Source organism: Pseudophryne corroboree, chromosome 1 (genome assembly GCF_028390025.1).
Source record: "Pseudophryne corroboree isolate aPseCor3 chromosome 1, aPseCor3.hap2, whole genome shotgun sequence".
NCBI classification, from domain to species: Eukaryota; Metazoa; Chordata; class Amphibia; order Anura; family Myobatrachidae; genus Pseudophryne; species Pseudophryne corroboree.
Window position 1 is genome coordinate 918,135,019 of NC_086444.1, and position 8,456 is coordinate 918,143,474.

General features: G+C 42.4%; 2 pseudogenes; one reads left to right on the plus strand and one right to left on the minus strand.

The window, feature by feature from the left end:
* Positions 1-4,383: 4,383 nt before the first annotated feature.
* LOC134943429 (5S ribosomal RNA) lies at positions 4,384-4,502 on the minus strand (annotated as a pseudogene).
* Positions 4,503-6,539: 2,037 nt separating this feature from the next.
* LOC134934623 (5S ribosomal RNA) lies at positions 6,540-6,658 on the plus strand (annotated as a pseudogene).
* Positions 6,659-8,456: the final 1,798 nt, after the last annotated feature.

The following is an 8,456-nucleotide window of genomic DNA, read 5'->3' on the forward strand; positions in this document are numbered from 1 at the left end:
GATCAAGAATTGTCCCCAGATGACATAAGCACCTAGTTATAGTACATAAGTACCTTTCAATTCCCTTAAACCATTTAGAGTACAAAACGTTATCTTACACCAGGCATGTCCAAACTGCGGCCCTCCAACTGTTGTGAAACTACATATCCCAGCATGCCCTGACAGTTTTGCTGTCAGAATGATAAAGCTGTGTCAGAGCATGCTGGAATATGTAGTTTCTCAACAGCTGGAGGACCGCAGTTTGGACATGCCTGTCTTACACTATTACTTTCAGCCAGTGTCAGACGGGGGCATGAAGGGCCCACCAGGGGAATGCAGTGATAGGGGCCCATACTTAGGGGTGTGTCAAGCCTACAAAGAGGGTGTAGCCAGCCGCCACAGAGGTTTGAAGTAAACAATTGTCTTGTGCAGTATAATGTAACATATCTACCCACTAGCGCATGCAGGGGGGGTTTCTGAGTACCCAGAAACCCCCCCTGACAGACCAAACTGATTTTTAAAGGTAAATAAGCTATTGCCGCGGCCCGCAATTTAAGCCCCGCCCACCCGGATTTGGCTCCACCCCTTTCCAAAGACCCGCAAATCGCGGGTTGTGCACTATTCAGGTTTGCTGTGTGTCTTGGCAGCTGGAAAAAAAGATTGAGAGTGTTTAACCACCCCAACTCCTGGCGCAAATGATGAATTAAATTTAAGTTGGCTATACAGCAGCTGCAAGCACTGAGGGACTGCTACCTCCCCCAAACAACAAAAATATATACACAAGAGTGCTGCGCTTGATGTATGCTTATTGATAATTGATTAAAAATTAATAGATACACAGGTGTCTGCTTAAATCAATTTAAAACACATATGGAACTTGCTGATAAAATTTAAACAAATTTATTTACACACACAATATAGTACAATAAAAACCATTGATAAAAGAAAGCTCAAGCACACTGATAGACGTTCTAAATATGTCACTTTGTTGAAATGATTTGTAACAATGTAACTTCAATGCTGCCACATAGACCTAGTTTTGGTCTCTTTGTATCAATAAAACTGAATTGCAACAGTTAATACAGCCTGTATAAGAATGATTGTAGCTCCCGTCCTCTATGCTACTGGCGTCCCAGTGCAGAGGAAATGCCGCTGATAATATTTACCCGACCTGCGGGAAGATTCAGTCTCGCAGCGCAGGAGGTACCGGGATAACTTCCAAGCGTCCGCCGCCGGCACTATCACGGTGCAGTTGATTCTGTCCTGGCGGGCGGGTATGGACGCTGCAGTGGTATGCTGACCTGGCGTACCGGTACAGATTCTCTGAGGCTGATTATCAAATTCAAATTCACCGCTGCAAAGGAATGTGGCTGGCAGCGGTCAGTGCGTCTGTGGGCTGAGCAAAAGAAGTGACGTCAACGCGTTTCGTCCCGTCTCCCGGGACTTCCTCAGCGGCATTTCCTCTGCACTGGGACGCCAGTAGCATAGAGGACGGGAGCTACAATCATTCTTATACAGGCTGTATTAACTGTTGCAATTCAGTTTTATTGATACAAAGAGACCAAAACTAGGTCTATGTGGCAGCATTGAAGTTACATTGTTACAAATCATTTCAACAAAGTGACATATTTAGAACGTCTATCAGTGTGCTTGAGCTTTCTTTTATCAATGGTTTTTATTGTACTATATTGTGTGTGTAAATAAATTTGTTTAAATTTTATCAGCAAGTTCCATATGTGTTTTAAATTGATTTAAGCAGACACCTGTGTATCTATTAATTTTTAATCAATTATCAATAAGCATACATCAAGCGCAGCACTCTTGTGTATATGTCTTGGCAGCTGGACAGCTGCTGCTATCTCCACTCTGCCTCAGTCCCTCCACTTGCTGCTGCTTCCTATCTGAGTGACAGATCCTCTTCCTGGATGCCCTTGTAAGTGCTAAATAAAGCCAGGTACTTCAAGTTTAGACTCTTCCAAAATACCTCTATATCTAGTTACTCCTGCAAAATAATTTCAATTATATATATATATATATATATACACACACACACACACACACACACACACACACACACACACACACACACACACACACATATACAGTACATATATATATATATGTGTGTGTGTGTGTGTGTGTATATATATATATATATATATATATATATATATATCTAAATGGTATCTGGCACTCAGGGACAAATAAAGCAGGCTACAGATCAAACGGTTACATCATGGTCTGTAGCCTGCTTTATTTGTCCCTGGGTGCCAGATACCATTTGGAGGTCTGTATGTGAGAATTGGGGCACCAGCGCATGGTGCACGTGTTGCAGGAGTGCTGGACACCTACTGGTGCATATATATATATATATATATATATATATATATATACTGTGTGTGTATGTATATATATATATATATATATATATATATATATATACACACTGTACATACACAAATGTGTCCTCTAACATCCTTGCTGCAGGAGGCTGCACATCGTGGTGTTGCTGTGATGCATACTCATCACAACATAGGGCAGCCACCCGCAGCTTTTTTTCCCATAGTCTGTCATAGAACGTACTGTTGCCTTCCCGCTACGCAAGTAATGGGTAGCGGGAGCTCACATTTATTACCCTGTGCTGGCTCCCTTTATATACGCACAGCTGCCTATTACGTGCTACAGCTCCCCCCGCTCTATCTTCTCATGTCATGTAGGTCTATCTATCTACACTAGTTTAACAGACCCAGCAAATACTGGGTCACCTCAGTCTCCACCCCCGTACTTGGCTCCACCTCTCTCTGGAAACCCCCTCTTGCAAATCCTGCGTTTGCCCCTGCTACCATATATAATACAAGTGCACGGTCTGGAACCTGATCCATAAAGGAAGGAGTGGGCCCTCAGGCAGTGGGGCCCACCGGTGGTTTCCCCTGTACCCCTGTGGGCCAGTCCGACCCTGCTTTCAGCACAAAGCCTGATAAGACTTTTACACTATTCGCAGCTTGGAGACTTACTTCCCCTTCATGCTGCTTACAACAAAACCAACCATTTTACTCCATCACTGACAGGGCCGTCTTTTCATATGGGCTCAATGGGCACTTGCCCCAGGAGTATAAGGACCTTAGGCTGATAGCTGTGGGTCAGCTCTTTCCCAGGGTACCAGATTTGTGAAAATCACCCCTGGGGAACCAGAGATATGACTTCAAAGCAGTGGTCCCCATCTGAGCCTGTTAATTGCTCTTCCCAGCCAGATATCTCAGATACTGTCTGACTTCGAGTTTTTCTGAGGGTATACTCCAAAAGCTAGGACTCTTTTTTGTATATTTGTATATCTGGCACTGCTGCGGGGCATTATTTGTGTATCTGGCACTACGCGGTGGGGGGGAAGGGGGAACTACTTGTAGTTGTAAATCCACACCCACTTTTGTGAGTCCACACCCACTTTTGCAGAAACGCACGCGCATTTGGGGGAGGGGGTAGCTCCTTCAGAGGTTTTATTTTCCAAAAGTAGCTCACACCCCAATTAAGGTTGGAGACCACTATGTCTAAGGGTTGCTCTTGCTCCTGAACTCTGAAGCCCAAGTCCCCAGTACCTCCTGAAAGGTGGGATACTCTAATTTTTTTTAATCCCATTGAAAGCTAAAAAAAGAATAAGATTTTAAACCTACCTGTAAATCTTTTTCTCGTAGTCCGTAAAGGATGCTGGGGACTCCGTAAGGACCATGGGGATAGATGGGCTCCGCAGGAGACATGGGCACTTTAAGAAAGACTTTAGGTCTGGGTGTGCACTGGCTCCTCCCTCTATGCCCCTCCTCCAGACCTCAGTTAGAGAAACTGTGCCCAGAGGAGACGGACAGTACGAGGAAAGGATTTTTGCTAATCCAAGGGCAAGATCCATACCAGCCACACCAATCACACTGTATAACTTGTGATATACTAACCAGTTAACATTATGAAAACAACGGGTGTGGTATTGAAAGTCGACAGTAACTAGGTTGACAATGTCTAGGTCAACCACTATTGGTCGACAGGGTGTCTAGGTCCATATCAAAGAAAGAAATGTGATAATTAGAATTAATAAAATGTTCTGGTCTGTTTAATCACACTTGGTAATTGGAATGGTTGTAGACATTGATTCGTCTTACCCCCAATTCCCCTGACCAGCACAGAATATCTGTGTTAATGGAACCAAGGAGTGATCATAAGAGTTATTTGATAAGTAAGACCCACTTGGGCTACTTAATTCGAAATTGGTTGGTCTCCTGCATTCAAATGAGCTAGACTTTCTGACGTAAGCCACAAAAATTAGTAGTAAGCCTCAAAAAGGAAAAGGAAAGGGGAAAAGAGAATTAGTGGTGATACTGCTGTTGGCGTCGCAAACACATATGAAGGGAAATGGTCGCAACTCTACAACACCGGGTATTCGCGGGAAGTCTCCTCTCCTGGTACTGACCCGGCCCAATGCTGTTTGGCTTCCAAGATCAGACGAGATCGGGCATTGGCAGCGTGGTATGATAGTAGAGAATTTTTATGATAGTACACCAATGAGAGTGCACCTATGTAGGAAACGGAAGAAAGAGGAAAAAAGGGAGACAGAAAAAAAGAGAGGAAGAGGAAAAAGGAAATGAAAATAGTATATAGGAGAGAAAAGGAATGAATCAGTATAGCGTAATTGATGGATCTGCTTTCTGCGTTAGACACAGCTCAACAAATCCCACTTCTGTGGTATTGTGCTCCGTGAATCGCAGATGAGAGTCCATGAAGCAATAGTGAAGTATGAGCAAGAGGTATGAAAGATATGCTGGGCTGAACTGTCAAAAAAATGTATATATCATCACGAAAGACTAGTGAGAAATTGAAGTGAAATGAAATTACTAATAATTAAACATTGATTTAGAAAATCACATAGGTATTTATCGTGCATATTAGGATAAAGTTAGAAGTTCAAAGAACATGCTGAGGCTCACGATGAGTAGGATAATTATCAGACAATATACTGGCCTCTGCTGGAAAAAAAACTTAGCATAATGGTATGAATATTTTAACAGATATTGATTTAGGAAAAATCAGGGAAGAAGAAAAGGGATGAAAAGAAAATTTGGGCTGTATATGTTAAGTTATTAGACAGTAGTGCTGTAGCAAAGAGCTGTGTGTGTGCTACACAGGTCCAAATGACATAGAATAACAACAGATTAATATAAAGCGCATCAAGGATTGCGGTCTGTGCAGAATATACACAGAACGGCAGTGGACTTCCAGTTATCAGCACTCTGATAAGAATATATAAATGTGCTACACAGATCCCGGCAAACCCGGAAGTGAACAAGCCCGTCAGGGCGAAACGCGTTTTCCGAGAGGGGGACCACACACTGAGTGATTTCTCAGCTCCTGCCTGGGCACATGACAATGCCCTAACCTGCCTTCTTTCTCCAATCTTGGTGACCGTAAGCCAACAGCTGCTCTGTGCACATCCTGCACAGACAGCAACACACTCTGTGTATTTATTACATATGTTTTACTAGACAGCAATGTTAATAGTCCTGTAGCATACATAGATATTTTTTGGCAGATAGTGCTGATGACTACAAGCCTGCTGCTGTCCTGTGTATATTTGGCACAGACGGCAACCTTTGATGCGCATTAACTTCCATCACATCTGATTGGACCCACTGTTGCTCTGCATATAGCGTGCACAGACAACAACACATTAAGTGCATTTATGAATATGCTTGATTATACAGCAAATGTTTAGATCTGTGTAGCACATTTATATTTTCTTATCAGAGTGCTGATAACTGGAAGTCCACTGCCGTTCTGTGTATATTCTGCACAGACCGCAATCCTTGATGCGCTTTATATTAATCTGTTGTTATTCTATGTCATTTGGACCTGTGTAGCACACACACAGCTCTTTGCTACAGCACTACTGTCTAATAACTTAACATATACAGCCCAAATTTTCTTTTCATCCCTTTTCTTCTTCCCTGATTTTTCCTAAATCAATATCTGTTAAAATATTCATACCATTATGCTAAGTTTTTTTTCCAGCAGAGGCCAGTATATTGTCTGATAATTAGCAGAGGCCAGTATATTGTCTGATAATTATCCTACTCATCGTGAGCCTCAGCATGTTCTTTGAACTTCTAACTTTATCCTAATATGCACGATAAATACCTATGTGATTTTCTAAATCAATGTTTAATTATTAGTAATTTCATTTCACTTCAATTTCTCACTAGTCTTTCGTGATGATATATACATTTTTTTGACAGTTCAACCCAGCATATCTTTCATACCTCTTGCTCATACTTCACTATTGCTTCATGGACTCTCATCTGCGATTCACGGAGCACAATACCACAGAAGTGGGATTTGTTGAGCTGTGTCTAACGCAGAAAGCAGATCCATCAATTACGCTATACTGATTCATTCCTTTTCTCTCCTATATACTATTTTCATTTCCTTTTTCCTCTTCCTCTCTTTTTTTCTGTCTCCCTTTTTTCCTCTTTCTTCCGTTTCCTACATAGGTGCACTCTCATTGGTGTACTATCATAAAAATTCTCTACTATCATACCACGCTGCCAATGCCCGATCTCGTCTGATCTTGGAAGCCAAACAGCGTTGGGCCGGGTCAGTACCAGGAGAGGAGACTTCCTGCGAATACCCGGTGTTGTAGAGTTGGGACCATTTCCCTTCATATGTGTTTGCGACGCCAACAGCAGTATCACCACTAATTCTCTTTTCCCCTTTCCTTTTCCTTTTTGAGGCTTACTACTAATTTTTGTGGCTTACGTCAGAAAGTCTAGCTCATTTGAATGCAGGAGACCAACCAATTTCGAATTAAGTAGCCCAAGTGGGTCTTACTTATCAAATAACTCTTATGATCACTCCTTGGTTCCATTAACACAGATATTCTGTGCTGGTCAGGGGAATTGGGGGTAAGACGAATCAATGTCTACAACCATTCCAATTACCAAGTGTGATTAAACAGACCAGAACATTTTATTAATTCTAATTATCACATTTCTTTCTTTGATATGGATCATTTATATGGGTATTTTCATTATAAATGTCAACATTAAAAGTTATGTTTTAAGTATCTCTCTCTACATGTTATAGGAATTTTCCTTTCCTTTCAAGAGTGCGCCCACACAAGAGCCTTCTTTCTCTCCCTTCCTTTTAGTATATGTACTCTCTGGCTCTGGGCGCACCACCAAGCAGGACAACGTTATTTATCGAAGTAAAAAACATAGTTTTTTCTTCTTTTTTCCTATTTTGGAGTGTTTAATTGTCCAAATTTTGGTTCCACATTATTAACACAGTACTAATTTTACCAGTGCCCGATCGCCCTTTGTCTAGTCTAGGGTGTCTAGGTCGACAGGGTCTTTAGGTCGACATGTTCTAGGTCGACAGGTCAAAAGGTCGACATGAGTTTTTATTGTTATTTTGGTGTCGTTTTCTTCGTAGAGTGACCGGGAACCCCAATTAGTGCACCGCTTCGCTCGCCATGCTTCGGGCATGGTGCCTTCGCTCCGCTGCCGCTTTGCTCGGCACAGATTACCGTTCCAATCGTAGTCCACGTGGATCGTTAAGTATGAAAAGGTTAAAAAAAAAGAAAAAAATTGTGAAAAACGCATGTCGACCTTTTGACCTGTCGACCTAGAACATGTCGACCTAAAGACCCTGTCGACCTAGTTACTGTCGACCAATTGTGGTCGACCTAGACATTGTCGACTTTCAGTCCGGATCCCGAAAACAACATAGCATCAGTCCAAGACCGATGAAAACTATAACATAACCCTTATGTAAGCAAAACTATATACAAGTCTTGCAGAAGTAGTCCGCACTTGGGACGGGCGCCCAGCATCCTCTACGGACTACGAGAAAAAGATTTACCGGTAGGTTTAAAATCTTATTTTCTCTTACGTCCTAGAGGATGCTGGGGACTCCGTAAGGACCATGGGGATTATACCAAAGCTCCAAAAACGGGTGGGAGAGTGCGGATGACTCTGCAGCACCGATTGAGCAAACAGGAGGTCCTCCTCAGCCAGGGTATCAAACCTATAAAACCTCGCAAGGTGTTTGAACCCGACCAAGAGACCCCTCGGGCAGCCGCCCAAGAAGATCCCACCGTCCTAGTGGAATGGGCCTTGACCAATTTAGGTAACGGTAATCCAGCCGTTCCACGCTCGCTGAATCGTGTTACAGATCCAGTAAGCAATAGTCTGCTTTGAAGCAGGAGCGAAGAAAAAAACCACAAATCGGTAACCGATTGTGATGACCCGGCGCTGTACTAATTTAGTTATTTGTACACTAATTGTTTCTGCAGCTGAGTATAAACAACTTGCCAAGTTGTAACTATTAAAAACTGGTAAAAAGGGAGAGATAAACTCTGCGCTTGAAACAATGTATCTAAAGGAAATGTGAAGTCTGACACAGAAGATTGACTCAGTACACTTGGAATATAATAAAAAGCA